Source organism: Dermacentor albipictus, chromosome 1 (assembly GCF_038994185.2).
Source record: "Dermacentor albipictus isolate Rhodes 1998 colony chromosome 1, USDA_Dalb.pri_finalv2, whole genome shotgun sequence".
NCBI lineage: Eukaryota > Metazoa > Arthropoda > Arachnida > Ixodida > Ixodidae > Dermacentor > Dermacentor albipictus.
The window spans coordinates 215,680,125-215,701,117 of NC_091821.1; the positions used below are offsets into that span (position 1 = coordinate 215,680,125).

The window sequence follows — 20,993 nt, forward strand, 5'->3', positions numbered from 1 at the left end:
GACATGGAGAACGCTTTCCAAAGTTTGAAAACGCTATTGGTTTCTCGTCGTGTGCTTCGCGCGTCAGACTACGCAAAGGAATTCATAGTTCAGTGTGATGCAAGCGACAAGGGTATGGGAGTGGTACTTAGTCAGGTCGGCGACGATAATGAGGAACATCCTATCCTCTATGCCAGCCGTAAACTAACTGTAAGGGAGGAAGCCTACAACGCTTCAGAGAAGGAATGTGCTTGTTTAGTTTGGGCAGCCCAGAAGTTGTCGCATTACTTGTCTGGAGCGATGTTCATCTTCGAGACCGACCACTGTCCTCTGATGTGGCTCAATCAAATGTCACACAAAAATTGCCGCTTCCCTCCGATGGAGCCTCAATCTCCAAGAGTACAATTTCTCCATTAGATATCAGAAGGAAAAGTTGCATAGCAATTCGGATGGTTTGAGCAGGCTAATTTGAATTCCGCGTTTAAGGGCCCCACCTAAATTTTGGGGTTGTTATTGTTATTTTGTTAAGCCAAGAAGATCCCCTCTCATTTAGCAGGACTCCATCCATGATTGCTTAATTTGTCAGCATGAAATTACTTCCAAATTATAGTCGCGAAATGCAGCTTTTTTGTTTTTGCACTTCTGTTTTCTTTGAAGCCTAGCGAGTCTAAAGTGAGATCCAATTTACGTCATCTCGGCGCAGAGCCGTGTTGTGGGGTTCGCTTTGCAGTTGCCTGTCCTTGTTGGATGTTTAGGGCGGTGTCATCATTTCACAGCTGGTCGCTGCAAGCCAAGGCTCGTGTCGGTACCCCTGTCAAGGTCGCTACCCTTGCAACCAGTCATTCTCTTCCTGCCTAGCGGTTATCAGCACTGGCCAGTCGAGATTTTCCGGGTCATGGAGGAGCTGTTACGAACGGCCTGCAGGGGTACCGACCTACAAAATTTTCCCAGCCAGCCGCAGCTGCGAGCGTGGCGAGCTTCCCAGAAGCGACGATGGAAGCCTTCCCCACCTGCCGCGGAGACACGACCGTGTGCAGCATCAACACCCCCTCGGCGCCGCTATGACTAAACGCGGTCGGCGGACCAAGTGTTAGTGAAATCGCCAACGCCTTCACGGTTCGATTGAAGCAGGGGGAATTGCTGGAACGAGATACTTTGCGGTGCCTTCTCACGGGCCTTTAAAGACGCCAGACAATGGACAGCCGCGGTGGCCACTGTGCGAGGTCAGCTCGGGGAGGCGCCTGCTCGGGTCAGGCACCGTGTTTTCGAGAACCCACTCACCTCGTCGTGGTCAGTGAAACCTGTGCGGAAGTGTGTGTGTAACCCCCCCCCCCTCAAAGGCGGCTCGGCTACGATGACTTTGAACGCTCCGAATCGGTAGCAGGTTTTAACGGCCATTGTTTCTCAACTAGGGATCTAGTGAGGACAGAGTGTTTATAAGCAGCTGTTGTGCGGCTGCTGAGTGTGCATTCCTCTTGCAGTCATGTTAAACTGATAAACTGTAGCGTTCTCACGGAAATACTGTAAATAAACCCATATTCCTTGTTCTCGATGAGAACCACTCTCTCCCTTCAACAACGTCCTCAGCGTGGATAAATTGGACGACGGCATGGGCCAGCTACCATCTATTTCATGCCCGACTCCAAACATCACAACGTGTACGCTCTTCGAAGTGAGTCTTGATGGGCGCCTCACTTTAGTCTTTCCACTTTACAAGATGTGCTCAAACAAGACTCCTCCTGAAGCGATGCAGCACTAACACCGCTTCAAGACGTCTGCCGCTGCGCTCCTGACGACATCTTGGGGGTATTTCGCTGCAAACACAGGCAATTATACTTTTTAGGGCGTCTGGTTTGGTGGTCTCGATTCGATATACGCGGTATTTGACATACCTCAATGAAAATAAGTCGAGTGGGGTCATGCCCGGTGACCTTGCAGGCCATGAAAATGGTCCATGCCGCCTGATTTATTGTCCTTGGAATGCCATGCCAAGCCAGCCTCGAGCTTGACTACTGCGGGGGAGGAGGGGGGGGGGGGGGGCACACCACCATGCTGGAACTACGCGTCCCGAAGACGCTTCAGGGGAAGTCATTGAAGAAACTGCAAAGACAATAATGGCAACTGAGCAGATTCAGTTGGCAGTGTCAACAGTCCGCCTTTCTGTGCACGAGTACATTAAGCGCCTCTCCGAAGTAATGAATGTGCTTCCTCCCATGGGGTCTGCGCGACCAAGGAGGTGCTGGCTGCGAACTTCTGTAGCTACGCCACCCTGGATGTGGCGTCATGGGCCGTGATAGTGCATAACGATGCTATGTCAACGATTTTCCAGCGACGCTCCGCCCCTGTTATCATCAGATTGGCTGTTCGGGAGTGGTGAATGTTAAGAAAGGTATAGGATCAAGCGAAATATATCGCTGCATTATACAGGTCCCAGTTTTAACACTTAACTGCTATGTATGGAGGCTGTCACTGAGGAGAAGGCTAACAGCGAAACATTGCTTAAAACTCGCCTAAAGGCCTACTGCAACTACCTTTAGGGCCGCGTAAGAAGCCTAGTTGGAGGTAGTAAAAATATATACAGAAAGGCTCCGTTCAAAATTTGACGCTTTACATACGAACGAAAGCGACGCAAGAAGCTCGCAAAAATAGCAGTTTTTGATACTGATTGAAACTCAAAAAACACCACCCTTAATGGAAGTCGGAAGTGACGCATGACCTATATATATATAGAACGCGCGGCTCCTCGGCATAACCTCCGAGATAAGGCGACACCCGAGGCTTCCTACAGGGCCCTGAAACATCTGAAAGGCGGCATGCTGGGATTTACAGAATAGCGACAAACACCACGCAGATGCACACGTCGCCTGCTTAGGCTGCTAACAAGAGAACTATACAATTAGCATTAGCAGTCCTGCGGCTTTGCCAAGCCTTGCTTCAGTGGCATACTCACGGGTGGTGATGATTTTTAGGTTTTACGGAATTTTTAAGAACCGCCTGCGGCAGATAGCATAATTCTTGTTCTTCAGCAAGATTATTCGAACAGGCGGACATTACTAGGACGAGAAATCGAAACGCATATTTAACAAATTATCAGAAATTCACTAATTAATTTTCAAGTAATTGTTTTAAGCACATGTTGTAATTTACGAATTGTAGCAGGGTGAGCTTGCAAGACGTATCCACTTGAAGTGAATTTCCAGGAGGACACCAGCTTCGAGGTATTATTTCCCGATTTGTGGGAAGAATTAAATGGCGTTCAAGTTACTTTTGCGTTTCAGTATGCATAGAAAGGGCGTTTTCTTAAAAAGGTAAGCGGAACAACAGTGCATTTTTACGGCGAGCTTGAGGGCGCATAGCTCCAAACTGGTGTCATTCTGGAAATTAATTTGAAGTGGAAACGCATTGCAAACTCACCGGCTACAATTCGTGAATTCCAATATGTGCGATAAAGTAATTAATGAAATTAATTCGTATTTTTGTTAATTAGTTGAATATGTGTTTCCATTTGTCTTGCAAGTAATGCGCGCCTCTGAATATTTCAGCTCAATGAATGAATGAGTGAATGAATGAATAAAGCCTTTATTTAAGGAAGGGGACGGCTCAATAGAATTAGGTTATCTCCAACAGGCGCTCTTTATTTTTTTCAAAATTCCGTAAAAATTAAAAATGATCACCCCGTATGTACACACTTAAAACAAGTTTAGCCAAAGTGCAATGTCGTTGCGGTTTGCTGCTGTTGTGGAAGCACTGACCAACATCGGAACAGATAATTAGGGGTGTGCGAATATTCGAAACGTTTGAATAACGAATCGAATAGCGTCCTATTAGATACGGTTTTCGAATCGGATAGTCTGTATTCGTAATTACGAATGTCTTTCAAATACTTGTCGAATATTTCAAAACGTCAACTGTTCCCAAATAAACATAAAATTGGAGCGAAAGTACGGTAAATCCCCCCCCCCCCCCCTCTTCCCGCGGGCGTACTGCAGACATAAATCATCAGAATTTGCGCAGTGGAGCAGGCTATGTCACTTAGGTGGCCATACTTTACAGGTTGTACAGCGATCATGGGCACTCTCTGAAGAGCCCTGTGTATGCGAAGAATCTACTTGTTGGCTTCTAATGCTCCCTTTGTGCTTTTAATAAACAACAGTTATACTTTGTATTGACTGGAACTTGCTAACTTTAACAATACTAGGAACATCGTTCTATATTCATTGTGATAACGGCTATTCATTATTCGAAAACTATTCGAAATGTTTTGCGAACCATTCCAGAATTGCTAACTTAAACAATACTGTGATGTGAACATCGTTTTATATTAATTGTGATAACGGCTATTCATTATTCGAAAACTATTCGAAAAGTATTCGAGTCGAATCCTTTCGCTTCTGGCACTATTCGATTCGTATTCGAATCGGTCGCCAAAACCACTATTCGCACATCCCTACCTGAGATAACGCGTCTTATCCGAGCATACACCGAAGCTGACTTCATTTGATTTAGGATCGATATGGTTTTACTTAACGGTCTTTGGTAGTAGCGGTAAGAGAAACAGTGCGAAAATTTTAAATTATATATCGAATCTTGTCTGAAATATCGTTGTTAATCTTGAAATCGTCATTAGGCCCTCAGGTACCTCGCGCACTCGGTGCCCTTGCCGGTTCAGGGCACTTCACAGAGCCGTACCGAGGAAAATTCATATAATCCCGTATTGACCATCACCATAAAGTGTTTGTTCCTCGTCGTCACACTAACCAACACTTCCATTATTTCGTTCCCCAAACTTGTAATAACTGGAACCACTTGCCCACCTACATTGTATTTATTACGGACCCCAGTGACATTGAATATGCAATTGAATATGTTACCTGATATTTGGTTTGTGTTTCTTAAAAATATTTATTGTTACTACTCCCTTCTATAACGCCCTATGGGCCCTGAAGGTATTCAAATAAATAAATAAATAAACAAATAAATAAATAAATAAATAAGTAAATAAATAAATAAGGGTCCGTTGAGCTCTTTATCGATTACAGATTCACCCTGACGGTGCACGGAACGTTACATAATGACCGCGGTGGGCTCGCACCCACCGCTGTGATGCGGCAAAAAGGGTTTTAGCTGAGAAATTTACGGGCCTGGTCGAGATGCTCGCGCGGTTCCAACGGCAGCAACCGAAAAGCAGCAGGCCTTGCTTGGGCGGTTCGGCCTTGACAGGCAGTATCACGTTTGCATGCCATCCTACGACTGTCCGCACGCGTCACCACTCAGTAGCATCATTGTCCGTACAGATAACGTACGCACTTTGCTACATAGCAGAGCGCATTCCGCACTGAGAGCGTCGTATCCGACTGCGACAGTACAACGATATGCGTAATTGCGAACGGAGCGGGTGGGGAAGGGGCTGAACAACTGAACGATGCGGCTGCCAACTTGGGGACAACCGTGTTGCTACCGGTAGCCGCGAGCTCGACCGTAAAAACATGCCACGGCGCTCCGAGTGGTGTGACGGGTGGGACGGCGATATGGGAACGAGATAAGTGTGTTTTCCGGTGCAGCTTTGATGCCGCCGGCCGATCGCGGCCTCGTCGAAGCACGTGCAGCTAGGGTGCCGGAGGCCGTTAGCCGATAAGCGCCCCTGACCGCCGCGAACGGGAATGCGGCCGCGAAGGCGTTGTGTTTACAGCGAGCGCCGAAAGGGTTGGTTGCACCTACCACGTCGGCACTTTTGCCGCCGCAGAACATGAGTGGCACTCAACGCTGAGAGGCTTGTTAGCCGCCGACACTTTGGAACCACTGCTGTCTCTCCATGTTAGCAGTCACCAAGAGTGAACTTGAGGCAGGGCCTGTCCTCGGCCTATAGTGAGCGACGACGTGATGGGCCAATTGCGGTTGGCTGCCGCCTCGATAACAACAAGCGACCACCGCTTATCGAAAGCTCAATCAAGATTAACGATTGCATCTGCGTGAGCCAATTGGTGCTTTACGACGGGGGGGCCTTTCCGGTTTCGAGTTCCTTGCAGCGTGGACGACGAAGTTCCGCCTGCATTTCTAATTTATCTGCACGCACCGTTTTGGAGCTGTCAACAACGTAGCTCCATATTGCTGTAACATTGCTTTAGTTTTGAAAATACTGCCTTTCTAAATGTGATGCGCAAATTTCCGTCTCGCAAGAAATGACATTTAAGACATGAATACTGAGAACCGACGTAGATATACAAAGCCCTGAAATATTCCCATTTTAATTTAGGGCAGCGATTCTGTAGCGATGCCTTCCGCTCGATTATTACCATTTTATTACCCACCGTTCACGACTGACCGATCTCATTGATAGCGCGTCGCTCATGACCACTACCGAAGCTCGAAAAACGCGAAGAGAAATAGCTTCGAAAAAGGCATCACTGTAAAATTGCGGCCTATAGGCAGGCGAACCCATGTAAATGCACGCCGGAAACCGGCTCACTGTTCCTGAATTTCAATTGGCGCCCGATAGTGAGTGAGCGCACAATGAATGATACGTACCGTTGCTCCGATAGCCTTTAATGGTCAGAAACACGGCGTAATCCGCTCTGCCTTTTATCTTGGTTTATTTAGTCAATATATGAACTATGGGCTAAAAAGGTCGGGGGCCACAGTACAAGGGCGCGTATCTGCATATGCGGCAAAGATAAGTCATGCTTCGTACCTACAATAGAATACGTTTTTTGTGTTTACAACAAAATGTTGCGTTCATTTGGACTATTGGATATTTGGAAGGCGTCTAGCATAATACGGCCCTTGCGTTTTATCCTTTCAGCATCAAGGATCTGCTGTATTGCTAATCAATGGGCACTAAATAAAATGCCGTGGACCATGTAATCGCTTTGTGAAAAATATTCACGCAGAAACTTCTCTGGGAGTTGTCTAAGCATGCATAAGCATTGTGGCACTTGCTCATCTCCACGGAGCATGGTGTCATTATCAATGTTATGAAACTTTATCCGACCAGTATAAACTATAATCAACCCTTATCGGACTCGATCCGAGCCTTATCAACACTTTTCGGTCGGTATCAACCTTATCGGAATCGATCCAATCCTTATCAACCCTTATCTATCCATAGCAACCTTATCAAACATGATGCGACCCTGATCAACTCTTATCGACCTTATCAACCTTATCGGAAAAGTCCTGCGCTTATCAACCTTTATCGGTATGTATTAACCATATAAGAAATGTTCCGATCATTTATAAGTCCCTTAGCACCTGATCCATCCGCGTCGAACCATTATCAACCGTGATGAGATCCATATAACCCCTCATCATTCCATATCATTCTTATTAACTCGCTGACTGCTTATTTATCTGTGTTGGGCGACATGAAGCGCTAGAGCCCTGACATATCGGTCTGTGAAAGAACACCCCAACGGAAGTCGCATCCCGCGACCACCAAAACTCATCGGGGATGTGGCGTGTTTGGCATTCAGTTTTCGCAAAATTGGAATTTTACTGATGTCTACAATGCTCCGGGTGGACACTACATGTGGTTCTAGAGATGGATTTTATTTCACCAACACCGAATGTTTCAACAAAACTTTGATAGAAACTGTTCTCATTTGCCATTTGTTTTGTACTGCCGGCACAACATTGTATAACCAGGATTTTTCGTGTGACACAGCGGTGAATATTGTATAGAAAATGTATACTGTTCTAGCATTGTGTTTTGTTTTTATTAATAAGTGAGTTTTGTTTACTTCCTATGTACCATATTTTCTTTTGTACTACTGCCCTCTTAATACCTCTGGCCCTGAGGCTATGATAAACAAGTAAATAATAAATAAATATGTGGCAAAGAGGTAACTGCCGTCAGTGGCTTGATTATCTGGAACAACCGCATGCACAGAATGTCAGAAAATAAAAGACCCACCGTGATTGCTTAGTGGCTTCAATGTTGCGCTGCTAAGCACGAGGCCGTGGGATCGAATCCCGGCCACGGCGGCTGTATATCGATAAGAGCGATATGAACAAGGGCCTTTGCCCGTTGGCTGCATTGGGTGCACGTTAAAGATCCTGACTTCGTCGAAATTAATCCGGAGTCCCCCACTACGGCGTGCCTCATAATCAGATCATGGTTTTGGCACGTAAATACCCCAGACTTTTTTTTAAGAAACTAAAAGGGAACAAATGCTCAAGAAGTATGTGCCATATGGATTTTGAGAGGCACTTCGCGTTGACAGCACGCCTTGCTCACAACCGATTCGTGAACTAAATAAAAAGAAACTTCCCAGGATCCAGCTATTGTAAATCCCTATAAGACGTTCACAAACAGTCAAGTCCCAGCCAGATTTGTTTTTTGGCTCGTACTGGCCGCGTTTCCCCACACCTTACATTATTTTTATGCAACCTCTCCTAGATCAGTTAAACGTTCACATTCATGAGGTGACTCCTGTTTGTTTCAACACCAATTCCATTAGGTTCAGTGCGATGGTATTTTCCCTAAAAATGTAAAGTCACTATCTTACCGCATGCTAAGCTCTATCTTAAATGATTACTTTCTGAAGTTTAGTGTTCGACGGAAGCCCGACTGGTCGGGATGAAACATGGTGAAAAGGTAGACAAAACCCGGGGCACTACGCCGACCAAAGTAAAATTGAAAAGAAAAAAAAATAATTAAATTATGGGGTTTTACGTGCCAAAACCACTTTCTGATTATGAGGCACGCCGTAGAGGAGGACTCCGGAAATTTCGACCACCTGGGGTTCTTTAACGTGCACCTAAATCTAAGTACCATGGGTGTTTTCGCATTTCGCCCCCATCGAAATATGGCCGCCGCGGCCGGGATTCGATCCCGCGACCTCGTGCTCAGCAGCCCAAAACCATAGCCATTGAGCAACCACGGCGGGTAATATAAAAGAAAAGAAGACGTTTCGGCTCCTACACGGGAGCTTTGGCTAACCCTGGCTGAGCATGCCGCTTCAAGCGGCCACGCAATCGACTGGGGGAAGACACGTGTCCTTGCCAGGGAAAAAGGGCTATCTCGACGCCTTTAGCTTGTGAGTCGCTCATGATTCAGACTACGCCACACACTCTGAACAGGAGCGATGGCAATCTGCCGTCAGTGTATGCACGCTGCCTGCGTCACGTGTTCAAGACTATTTAAACGAGCTGTTCGAACACCTTTGTTTATTTTACCGGGGAACAAGACTCCCGTGTGGGAGCCGAAACGTCTTCTTTTCTTTTAAATTTTGCTTTAGTCGGCGTAGTGAACCGGGTTTTTGCCTACGTTTTCACCATGATTACTTTTTGCACATACCGATCAAGGCAGTTATTGCCACTGATGCTTCCCAAAATGAAGTGTGGAGTTGAAATATTTCAACCTATTCATGATTGGTAGTTTTCTCTTCGCCTCCCAGACTTCTCACAGATATTTCCAGCATAACTTTTAGCCGTAATTCTAGCCCTCTGTAAACTAAATACAGCTACACGTTCCACAGTGGTCGTGACGGATTCTCTGTCTGCTTCTGATGACTCCCACTTCTTGCGAGCTTTCAAATCGTGAGTGCACCCTCATTTAGTTTTGATTAGATTGGTTTGGGTAACCAGGACGTAAGGGACTATTTCTAAACTAAATGGCAGATCTAGCAACTGAATACAGTTGTCATTATTAGGTTTTATTTTCCTCAGATGACCACATATGCTGGAGATACAAGACAAGACCTAATAAAAGTGTTTTGCCTTTCGATAGCGCCCATTCGAAATTGATAAAGAGGAGCATAGCCACCACTTGCCTTCAGAGTGCTTTGCAAGTCATGTGCTCACCAAATTGAGCATAGTATGTCTAGCCAAGTAGACAGATTGAAACTTGCTAGTTTTCCAGTGTCTGTCATTTCATCTGTCGTTGAAACATTGCTTCAAAAATTAAAACGGGGAAGGAAGTGCCCAACTAAAGATCGCGACAAAAGACCTGTACATGTAATCCCATACCTCCATAAAGTTTCACATATTTTGAAAAAAGGTGGGAAACCGACACAATGTCAATCTAGTTTTTTTCAGCGCCTTGCAAATTGTCAGCCGTGTGTAACCTTCAAAACAAGAAGCATCAGAAACCCATGGAATGCCATAATAATCAGCGGACCAATTACACCGAATGCACTTCAGATGTTGTGTATCAACCCTTAGGTTGTGGACGCTTTTATATAGGACAAACGGGCCAGTGTTTCAATGACAGGGCTAGACAGCACAACAATGATGTTAGAAAAGGATACGGCAGTCACTTGGCTGAGCATTGCAAAAAGTGCGCATGCACGCCCATGTTTGGCGACACAACCTTCTTGAGGAAAGAAAACACAAAAACAGAACGAGAAATAGTTGAGGCATATTTTATAAGGAAAACAGGCGACAAGTGCGTGAGTTGTCCAGATTTGCAAGAAAAGGAAGTGACGCTTCTTTCGAGATGTCTAGGCACTTGAACTGATTGACCATACCATTGTGTGTATGATCTGATTCAATTCAATCTTTTGTGTACATGGTGATGAGTGCATGATGTACCTGATGAGCAGAGCATAAATACATGGCCGTTAACAACAAACGTTAGTTGGAAGTAGCGCCAGTCCTGTCGTATGTGTTCCTTCGTCTTCGTCTTTAGCGCTTTTTTATGAAAACTGTCAAGGTGAACCAACTCGCCCAAATCAAGGTATTGTTGCAAGCGGCTTTGTTCCGCGCAAGCTGCCATGCGGCGCAGTCGCAGTTAGTGGGTGCGTTGATTAATTAAGGATACCAGTTTACATTTTGCCTGCGGCAGTTGCTCATCGGCAGAGTTATGGCGTAAAACAGAACACGAAAGAAGTTCAGTGGTATCTGGCACGGTTTATTTTACCGTTTCCGGCGTAGACGGACGCACAACATAAAGCGTGCAGTGTGAGACGCTGGAACGAGATTTCATACGTGACAGCTGAACCGTCTTTACACCCAATGGCGATGCACGAAATCTATAGCACTATAATCTGTTTGCAGACGTTGGGATTATGCTAAGCCACCGCGCAAATCAGTTCGCGCGTCTCTGCTGCGATAGGCGGTTATTAACGCTGGGTGCCGCGGGCTTGCAGGTCATCGGCATTTTCGGGAAAATCGTTGCGATAGTTCTTCAGTGCGTCTTTCGTCAAAGGCGGGGGCGATCGCGGAGGAAGAAGGAGAAAAAGAAGAATAAAAAATAGAGAGCACACGCCAGTATTTGAGATGTCTCTCTCATTTTTCGTCCGCTGAATGCCGAAGAGCGACCGTGCAATCTCGGGGCTTATTCAATATATCGCTAGATCACGAATATTGCTTATTTTTTCTCACGCTGGCGGAGCAAGATGGCACACGGACTGCGTTATCAATGTATCTTCAATTGCGCTTATTTGCAACTGCAAAATCTCTCGTCTCCACTTTGGGTCATAATCATAGATAGCTGCGGTTCCTTCTCGTTAAAAAAAAAAAAAATACGGTGCATGCTACTTGATGGTATATCCCGTATCACAGATGAATGACAGCTGCGGGATTGCTCTCGTCTGGGTGGCCGCGTATAAAGCGCTAATACACGACGCTCGCGAAAGGAATCGCGGTCTCTCACGGTACACCGCGCAGCTGTGCGCTCGGCGACGACGCGAGCAAGACGTCTTGGGGGGGGGGGGGGGGCAGCGCGAACGGGGCTTGGGAAGAAGAGCTTTGTCTCTGCTGCTCCACCCCTCCCGCTCTTCCTTCCCCCCGTGGGCGCCCAAACACAAAGGGAGCGCGTGGGGGGGGAGAGCGGGGCACGCAGCCACCGGAAATTACGGGGCCTTCTGTTTTTGGACCCGAGGCTCGGGTCCCCGCCCTCGGCGTCCCTTAATTGTATTATCCCGGGCGAATCAGAGCAATTTGTGGGCAGGCCAGGTAATTGATCGAATTGAGCCCCATATTTCGCGCTTGGCCGAGCCCTTTCTGGCCCAAATACGTGGCACGGCTCTCGCGCGCCCGAAGGCAAGCGAGGTCGGCGCCCGCGCCCTGGCGCAACTCACGCGCGCGGCCGGCGTGCTCACGTCGCTTTGCGCGGGAGTCGCAGAATTGACCGCGCTTGCGAGCGACGACTTTGCGGGGAGGGAAACGGCCGCAATGCTCTTTAAAACTTGACACTCGTCCCACGGCACTGTCGCGCGTCGCAAGGCGCTGTTCTCTGAGCCGAATTTAACTGTTCTTTAAGTCAAACGGCGACATAAAAGGGGGGGGGGGGGGGGGGCGGGCTTACATAGATGCGTCCATGGACAGTTCGCGCTTTTCCTCTTTTTTATTTCTATATTTCTTGTGCGGACAACTGGAATGGAAGCTCCCGCTACTGTAAGCTCTTGCTGGTGTCTTCTGACGTCAGATGTCCTTTATTATTTTCATGAACCGCTGTTTTAGTGATTCATGTGAACGTCAGATGTTACACTTGTGGATTTAAACGTTGCGGCGCAGTTTATGAGATGTCAGAAACACGTTATAACAGGGGGGCGCGCCTTCAACAAATGAAACGTACTGAACTGAAGCCGGGCTGAGAAACGCTTACAACACCACGCGTCTAGCACATCATTACTAAGTAGCATGAGTATCGGTGTACGGATTTTACTAGAGGAACTTGGCAGCGAGATAATTATAAGGAAGCATTGGGCCACATGAAACTTGCTCCGCTCAAAAACACTATAGATTGATGGTTAGTTGGGCTCTTTTGTGCCAGCACATAAAGTAGACAAGATAAAGCATACGAACGTTTGGTCTACTTATGTGTTCAAACTCTTCGTACCTGGCTGAATGCATGTTAACACATGCTTATCGACATTATTCCTGCAACGTATTCTGACTGCAAAAGTAACAATATTATTAAATATGGGGACAAGTATTGTTGGCAAAAATTGATCGTCCGACCTTCATCTTGCCTGTTTTTGCCATTCGTCGCCTATGTAATGCGCCATCTAAATGATTTCCATGAAAAGCATCAGTTATTACGTACAACTAGGACGTCGGGAACGCTACAGCAGCAATGCGAAGGATAACGTAGGAACGCCGGCTGTTCGCAAGGATGAAGTACTCAAACAAGTCCCATGCAAAAAGAAAAAAAAATCCCAGTCAAACAATTCATTAAAACACTGCAGTGGACATAGGGATGAACTGTTTAATCGGACCCATACTTATACCATCTAGCATGCTTGCAAACTGGCAATAAGGCAAAAGAGGGAAAAGCGTATGCAAAATATTCTTTGTATACAGCGCATAAAATGTGCGTCATCCCTGGCTTGGCCCTGTGGTCATGACGGTGAGGACGTTCATCATCTACTCTTTGATTGCCAAGGACACGCATAAGATGGCAGCTATATAGAACAATAAGTACACGCAATAGATCCCCATCGACCTTTTACATTCGTCGTCAAACTACTCTTCCGTTGGCCGTCGAAAGCAACACAGCGAAAATCACTGAATTTGTTTGAACATATACTTGAGGACACAGGCATACAAAGCGTGTACGATACGTACCGCATCATACGTACCGATACGTAACGCATCATTTTCGACAATGCACTCCACGGTAAATTGTGGCCGAATTCACAAAGATTTTATAGTTCGTAAGTTCGCTTTGCCATTGGCCGGCCGCCTTCGCCAATAGTATGGCCAGCATGAAGGTTGGCTATAATTTTCTCTTAGGAAGAATTCTAGCTTAAGTGCTTTTGTGAGTACGGGCCTTACTCTTTGACACTTTGCGAACCAGTGAAGTTATGTGAGCGCAACTTGCGTTCATCATTTTGTATTTATGTGTGTATGTAGTTTTATATGTGTGTCACGCTCATCTGTCTGCGTCTTGTGAGACGCAGTCCGCTTTTGCCTGTTGGGTCTCTGTGCGTATAGTAGTCATCTGGGACCGTATTCACAAAAAAGATCTTAGGCTAGAACTGTTTACAAGAGAAATAATCAGCCAGTCCTGATGCTGGATATATCATTAGCGAAGGCCGCTGGCCAATGGAAAAGAGCCATTACGAACGAAAAGCTTTCTGAATTTGGCCCTTGGGCTCGCATTCACTAAGCCTTAGCATTCAGAAAAAGCTCTTGCGCAAGAGGAAATTGCATTTTTCGCAAGAGGAAATTGCAGCCAAGCTTGAAGCTGGACATATTATTAGCCAAGGCGACCGGCCAATGGCAAAGAACACGTATGGACGGAAAGCTTTGTAAGTATGGGGCCTATGTTTTTTTCCTAATCGGCGGGCCTGTTCACTTCGGACCGCATTGCGGCCTCGTCTGCCTGTTCGGGGCTCAATGTACTGTATGGTGCAACCGCTGTCGGTTAAGGGGGCCACGTTTACCGCCATTATAGCTCACTAGGCTCTTGATTTTCCAAATTTGTGACGTTTATTCGTATCTTGTATAATTTTTTTTCGCTTTTATGAGAACAGAGCAACCGTCACCATAATAAGGGGACATAATTGTTTTGCCCTTGGGGCGTTTCCCTTTTTCTCTTTTGAATGAAACGAAATTAAAAGCAAAGAAATAATTTACGAACTACACATTGGGGCTCCTCACTCTGACCTCATTCCGAGGTATCGTATGACGCATCAGCAAACGCGCAGTCTTCCGGACGCACGGCCATGACGCGTTGCGGGCAACTTTCTTCCGAGGCCGCGACTTTTTTGTGGGACGCCCCGGCGGCGGCCCGGGCGTGCCGACGCGGGCTGTTCGTGCGAGCAGGTGCGCGCGTGCTTTGCAACGGGAGCGCGCCAGAGGTTGAGCAGATCGCCCGTTTTGGTCATTAATCACCTGCACTCCGGATTAAGACGGATTAGCGGCAGTCGGTGCCAAAAGAGGTGCACGACCTTTTAGCGCCCCGCTCGCCTTGCCGGCGCCGGGCGTCGTTGTTTGCTTCGTTGGGCCGTTGTTTTCTGGCCGCGAAGGAGTCTGACGCCACGCGGCCTTCCATTATACAGGAGACTGATTAATGACCGCCCGGCGCAGGTTCCCAAGAAAACAGCCGCGACCGTTTGCTGCGCAGTGGCCCCCACGACTCTTGCGGCTCTGGCCGCGGGAGTTCGGAGCGCGGGTGGCACGTGTTTGTGAGCACCCGCAGGCCGATGCACGCGCCGTTCGCCAAACACGGCGTCGTCCCGCTAAAGTTTACAGGGCCACTTGCGACCGTTAATATTTATAAGGGCGTAGTAGCACGAAAAAGAAAGAAAGACTGTCCACTCGCGTGCTAGCTCCTGTGCCTGATGCCATGTATACACGTGCCAGGTGTTTCAGCTCAATCGCAACAAACTCTGGAAAGAGAGAGTTATGTTGCATTGGTGAGACCCCCCACCCTTTCATATCTGCTGGACCGGGAGAACGAGAGAGAGCGAGAGAGAGAGAGCAAAGGAAGCGAAAAGTGCAGGAAGCTTAACCAGACAAAAAATTCGATCTTCTACCCTATACTGGGTAAAGGGGAAGGGGAAGTAGAACGATAAAAAGAAAATGCAGATATAGACAGTAAGCACAGACGCACGATCCCAACCGGTCACGATCACCACGCACTATCACAGCACAGGATCAGTTGCAGCACAACTCACACCAATCAGGGCTAAAGTCGTTCTTGCAGGTTTATTGTCCTTAACGACTAATCTCGAGGAAAACGGATGAACTAAAGAAAAAGATCGTAATAACTAAGATGTTCTAAATCCACTACGAGTGATAGTACATTTTGGTGCGACGATAACACAGATTATCGCTGGAAAGAAAACTTCAAACTTCTCAGGATGCTTCACCCGAGGGAAAGCTCAAGTATTTCGCGGCCTCAAAGCCGAGCATGGAGTTGAAGAGGCGCAATGCGTAGACTCCAGACTCAGTAATTGCAGGATGTGGAGCGCATTCGCAGGCTCGACACGACATATATTTGCGCTTAATCGAGTACCTGCACGCAGAAGACTCTCGTGGGCTGTGTACATACAAATTTCGTGTTCTAGGAAATGTTATACTTCAGTTGCCTTACATGGCCGGTATTCTAGCAATTCTTTTCGATCGATTCTATTCCTTTCTCATCATCAACTATTCATGGTCCGCCGATCCCTTTGCTAACATGGGTTTAACGCAGCTCGGACCAGTTACGAAACGCGAAAAGAAATAACATTGGAATAGACTTATTGTATTATGCCAATCCAGAACTGTGCTGTCCTATAGCGCAAAAAAAGATAAAAGCGTTGCCACACGCATTCTTTAGAAGTGAAATGCCCTTTATATACCACATAATTTACCGTAGGCGTTTAACCGACCTCGTAATTCTGCGGTTTGATCCTGGATCTACACCACAGAAAATACACCTTGGGTCTTATTTTGTAAGGATTATTTTCTTTCGATCCTATTCGTTTCTTATCGGTCTCGCAGAGTGGCCGTTCCCGAACTGCATGAGCGGGACATGGTTGTTACGAAATAACAGGCGTCACAAAATTTTGCTCCCGGGGCCTAGGGCAGTATTTTGTAGGAATCTTTCAATTTTGCATTCTTTTTGCCCTTCGCCATTGGCTCACTCGAAGTTGCGAACCTATATCGCTGGCCACTCTTGGCAGGAGCGATAAGAAGAAACGAACAGAGACCGCAATCACAAAGCTTTCTTTCGTAAGTGTTGTTTGCCATTGGCCGGTTGCCTTCGCTAATAATATATTCAGTATCAGGATTGGCGCAAATTCGCTCTTACGAACATTTCTAGCGTGATAGCTTTTAGTGAATATGGGCCCCGTTGCTAGAAGAGAAAGACCTTAGAGCGTAAAACGCTACGTTAAAAGCACGAGAGAAAAAGAAAATGCTTATTGTTCAACGAGCTCTTGTGACTAAAGGAATGCCTAAAAAGCCAGCAGTAAAAGAAAGCATATGGTGTTTGAATGCATAAAACATGTCCTTAGAAAAATAATCTCTATAGTGAAATATCATCACCTGTCATTGCTGCTCCCAAATGTCCCGACAGTTTACCGATATACGTGTTAATAAATGCAAGAAATAAAACAAATGCACTTCACTGTTTTCTTCTTCAACGGCGCGTATCAATAATATAAAAATACTTGCATTTTAACGCGCCCGCGTACCCCGTACTTAAGAAAAAATCAAATGTAACGGATATACTTCGGCGCACCACGAGAACTCTCGTACCTCCGCGTGGTTATGACTTACTGGACGGCTTCACTCGCTTATAGTAGTGTTCCTGAATATCACTATGTGTATACAGGGCGCAACAGACCAGAGGAGGTATCGCTCTGAACAGAGTCGTGATATACGGACGCCTCTTCGAGTTGCCCTGTTCTGTCCCGATGTAATGTGGGAGGTAGTCTGTCTACATGCCCCGACGTGCAAACGGCTCCTCGAAGTAATCTGTGCCATGTGGGTCTGACATCGCAACAGGCCGCCAGACTTGTACAGCTGGATTCATGGAGCACATCCGCGCTCCTTTTTTGGACTTCGTGCGGAAGACAGTGCTTCACGATCCCGTGTAACTCATCTTTCGATGGCGCTGGTGAAATTGCTGCTAGAAAAAAAAAACAGTAATAAAGGTACAAATTAGCATGTTGTTGACGCTCGTTTGGTCGTTATAACGCTTTCAAGCATTCGAAAGCCGAGAAAAGGGCATATTTTGCGTGATGCATCTTGCATGTCTGTATATTGTTAGTGTTTGTGTTGTCGCTGTGGTCATCATTTTCCCCCAACGACCGGAGTTAGCATTCCAGGTCATCGACCAGGCAACTATATCCAGCTTTCGCCAAATACAACATCTCTCTCTCTCTATCTCTCTTTATTATAGATGGATTGAGCACAAATATATCAGCCGACATACCGACTGACCCAGCAGCCGACAGCAGCAGGCAGCAGCCACGCCAAACCCGGGAGGGTATAGGCACAGCAAGCTTCGCTTTAAAAGGAAATGGTAGACTGCGGGGTCAAACGGAGCACAGAAGTGCATGGTTTGCATTATTGAGGCGCTCTGGTTGCGCTTGCCGATGGCAGCGACGCCGATGCACCGCGAAGGCGTGCAGAGGCAAAACACTGGCGCGTGCCGTTGCGGAGCGGGACGCTTTCAGAATGCAGCCAGCGCAGATGGAGACCAGAAATTCGTAATGGTTGCCGCAGCGTAAATAGCTTTAGCTGAGCGTTTTACGGACCACTGGGCTTCGCAGATAATGCCCATTGTCACCGCCGAGCGCTGGGTGCGGCTTAAGTTTCAGATGAGTATCTAACGCTGCGTCAGCGCAGCAAGATTAGCATTGCCACGAAGTGACAAGAACACGAGAAGACGCCGCTACACGTCCTCCTTGGCCAGGTGTGGAGCGTAGCAGGGGTCGCTGGCCTACAATAAGAGCTTTTGTCGTAAAGCACTCTGTTATGTCGCTCAAGCGCCGGCTTCCGTCTGAGTCCGTGATATTTTTTAAAATATTTTCAAGCATACCATTGCCTTCAAAATCAAATTGGGTATAGCTGTGTAAAGGATATAAAGATATAGGAAGCAATGGAGGACCTGACATTTCCTCTTTCATTAACAAGTGACATTCTGCTATTATTCAAAAGCTTTGTACGGTTTTTACTTATGTGAGCGACTTTCAGACACACCGGTGGGCTTTCAGTCGGTGTTTTCAAAACGATAGATTTCTTCGTCTACTTCGCGCACCATAGATGGACGGACAGCGTTCTCGCACGTTAAACTGGAGAGAGTAATCGTAAATTGCAGGAGAGAAGAACGAAGAAGGGAGAGCAGGTGCGGGGGAGAAGATGGAAGGGTACCTGATTTGTTGGTGCAGGTGACAGGAACCGCGCGCAGCATGACGTTTCCAAAATCAAGTGAGGCCCGCGCCTCAGTGTGGGCAGCGCGGCGCGAGTCACCGTGCATCACGCGCGTTGTGATATCCTTATCACCGCATTGTCACTGTTACCCAGTCATCTCTCGGTGCGGTGTATCGACTTTTGTTGCGCTAGCAAGTATATAGACACTGGAGGCGCATTTCTGCCGTTGCCGTGATGTTCCGCAGACAGTCCAAGGGCGATAACATCGTCGCCGCGCGTCGTGTGCTTTATGTGCCAGTGAAAGCGTGCGAGGGTGAGCCGGCGACGGCGGCTCAATCCAACACCACCTAGATAGCACAAGGCCTTTCCATTCCGATCCATGACGTCATGATACCTGACCCGACTGCCATAGAATCTAATGGGGATGCTCCCGAGTAGGTAACAGTGATTTTGACGTCACCGCTTTCATCACGCCAGCCTTGTCAATAGAAATTTCGGGCCAGGTAGCGTGACGTCATGGATGGGATTAAACAGGCCTTGTGCTATCTAGGTGGTGTTGCTCAATCTCGGGCGCGCAAGGGGGGAAAGCGGGGAGGTTTTCGCCGCTTAGTTCGCGTTGAAACGAGAAGCAGCACGAAGTTCAACTCGTTCGCTGCTGCTGCCGCGCTTCCTCACTCCAGCGTTTTGACAGCGAGTTTCCGCGGTCATCGAGTGAGATGTGTTCATGATTGCTTGTGCGCGCGTGACACCATGCTCGTTAATTCAGTTAGAAAGCGAATGCTTACAAGTTTATACGGTCAATAAATCTACTACCCTTACATCGTATAGCTGTCTACTAATTTGCTATCGCAATCGATGCTTCGCTTTCCGGGCGAAACTGCGACTTTTTTTTTTTAATGTTGTCGATTCTTTACAGAAAGAGTCTTAATTGTTTAACTAGATTGTGCGCATAAGGTTTGCCATGGATCATAGACATAAACATAGAGACAGACATCAGTCACATAATAAAGCTATTGCTGACTTTGGCACTATACTACGATGGTTTCTGCCACAAGTATGTGTTTAATTTTTATTACAGTATCCTTTGCGATGACGCAGGAATATGGGAAGTACATAGAACCTTTAAGTAAACTGTGGTTCAGAACGCGGCTGCCGACGTCGTTCTTTTCCAAGATATTTCACATACGTTCGTAACTTTTTGAACTGTTTTTAAAAAAAGGTGTTCGTTGACAAAAGTGATAACTTACGCTCTTGTGTTGAGAACAGTCCACAGTTACAGAACCAAGGTGAACTGTAAGTCAAGACGACGAGTGTCATGTTGACGCCGCGACTTGAGTGGTTCAGTGTTGCTAAAGGCGGTCGTTGACTCTGTTCAGGTAATAAAAAAAAGTGAAAGGGCAAAAGAGAAAACGCGAAAGTGACACTCAAGCGGTGTGTCTATCGCTAACGCTAGCGTCAGAGTCACCCTAGAGCATTCGAAGTGCGGGCAAATATAGCTTGAGGCCAAAGCCTGTGCGCTGGTGAATTCGCACGTCTAGTATCTGTCAGACCGTGTCTGTTATCGGTCACCATGAGCAAATGAACTCTCATTGAAAACAAACACTTAAAATAAGCACTTTGAAAGACTTGCGCGATAAGAAAGGTATCAACAAACAAAAACGGTCTTGTGATAGACGTGCGCTTGTCCGCACGTTTCCGCGTAGTCTGACAACGACCAGGGGATTGTGCAGTGACAAACTACTGTGATGTGTGACCTTACAGAAGCAATTACATTACGTTTTGAACAGAGTGAAGGGGGATGAAACGAAGGGTATAAAATAATGTACAATTATAAAATTTGTTGAACGACCTTTATGACGTGCAATAATTCCGACATTAACCGAAAATCATCTGCCTCTTTCAATGATACGCAAAGTCACTTTACTATAATTTAGACAATCCGTAATATGGACAGTTTATCGCAAACAGAGCGTTAATAGCTTGCATTTAACACCTACTCTAAATGGCATCGAGTCCATAGCGGAAGAAAACAGAATTCCGTCGCGATTCGATCGTGAGCGAATTCTGCTTGCTATCGCAATTTCATATGCACCAATATTTCGCGCTGCACTCACAGCAACCCCCTAAATTTTGTGGAACTAAATAATTACTCGATTTGATTCCGTTGGCTATAGGAATGACTTAGCTGATGACTGCACTAATTTCCTGCGCGCCGTCTATAGGTGACAAATGCACGGTCCTTCTGCGCTCTTCAAAAA

General features: G+C 46.7%; 1 long non-coding RNA gene across 7 annotated transcripts in view; it reads right to left on the reverse strand.

Annotated features, from left to right (window-relative positions):
* Positions 1-20,993, reverse strand: part of LOC139054197 (uncharacterized) — a 246,171-nt gene that overhangs the window by 44,565 nt on the left and 180,613 nt on the right. For 4 of the 7 annotated variants that reach the window (XR_011511068.1, XR_011511064.1, XR_011511065.1 and 1 more), the window contains exon 4: positions 19,983-20,103. This is a non-coding gene — a long non-coding RNA (uncharacterized lncRNA). Of the gene's footprint in view, positions 1-1,998; positions 2,080-12,254; positions 17,489-19,982; positions 20,104-20,993 lie in introns of those variants that run through there. The other 3 variants (XR_011511067.1, XR_011511066.1, XR_011511063.1) reach the window with 3 other exon arrangements.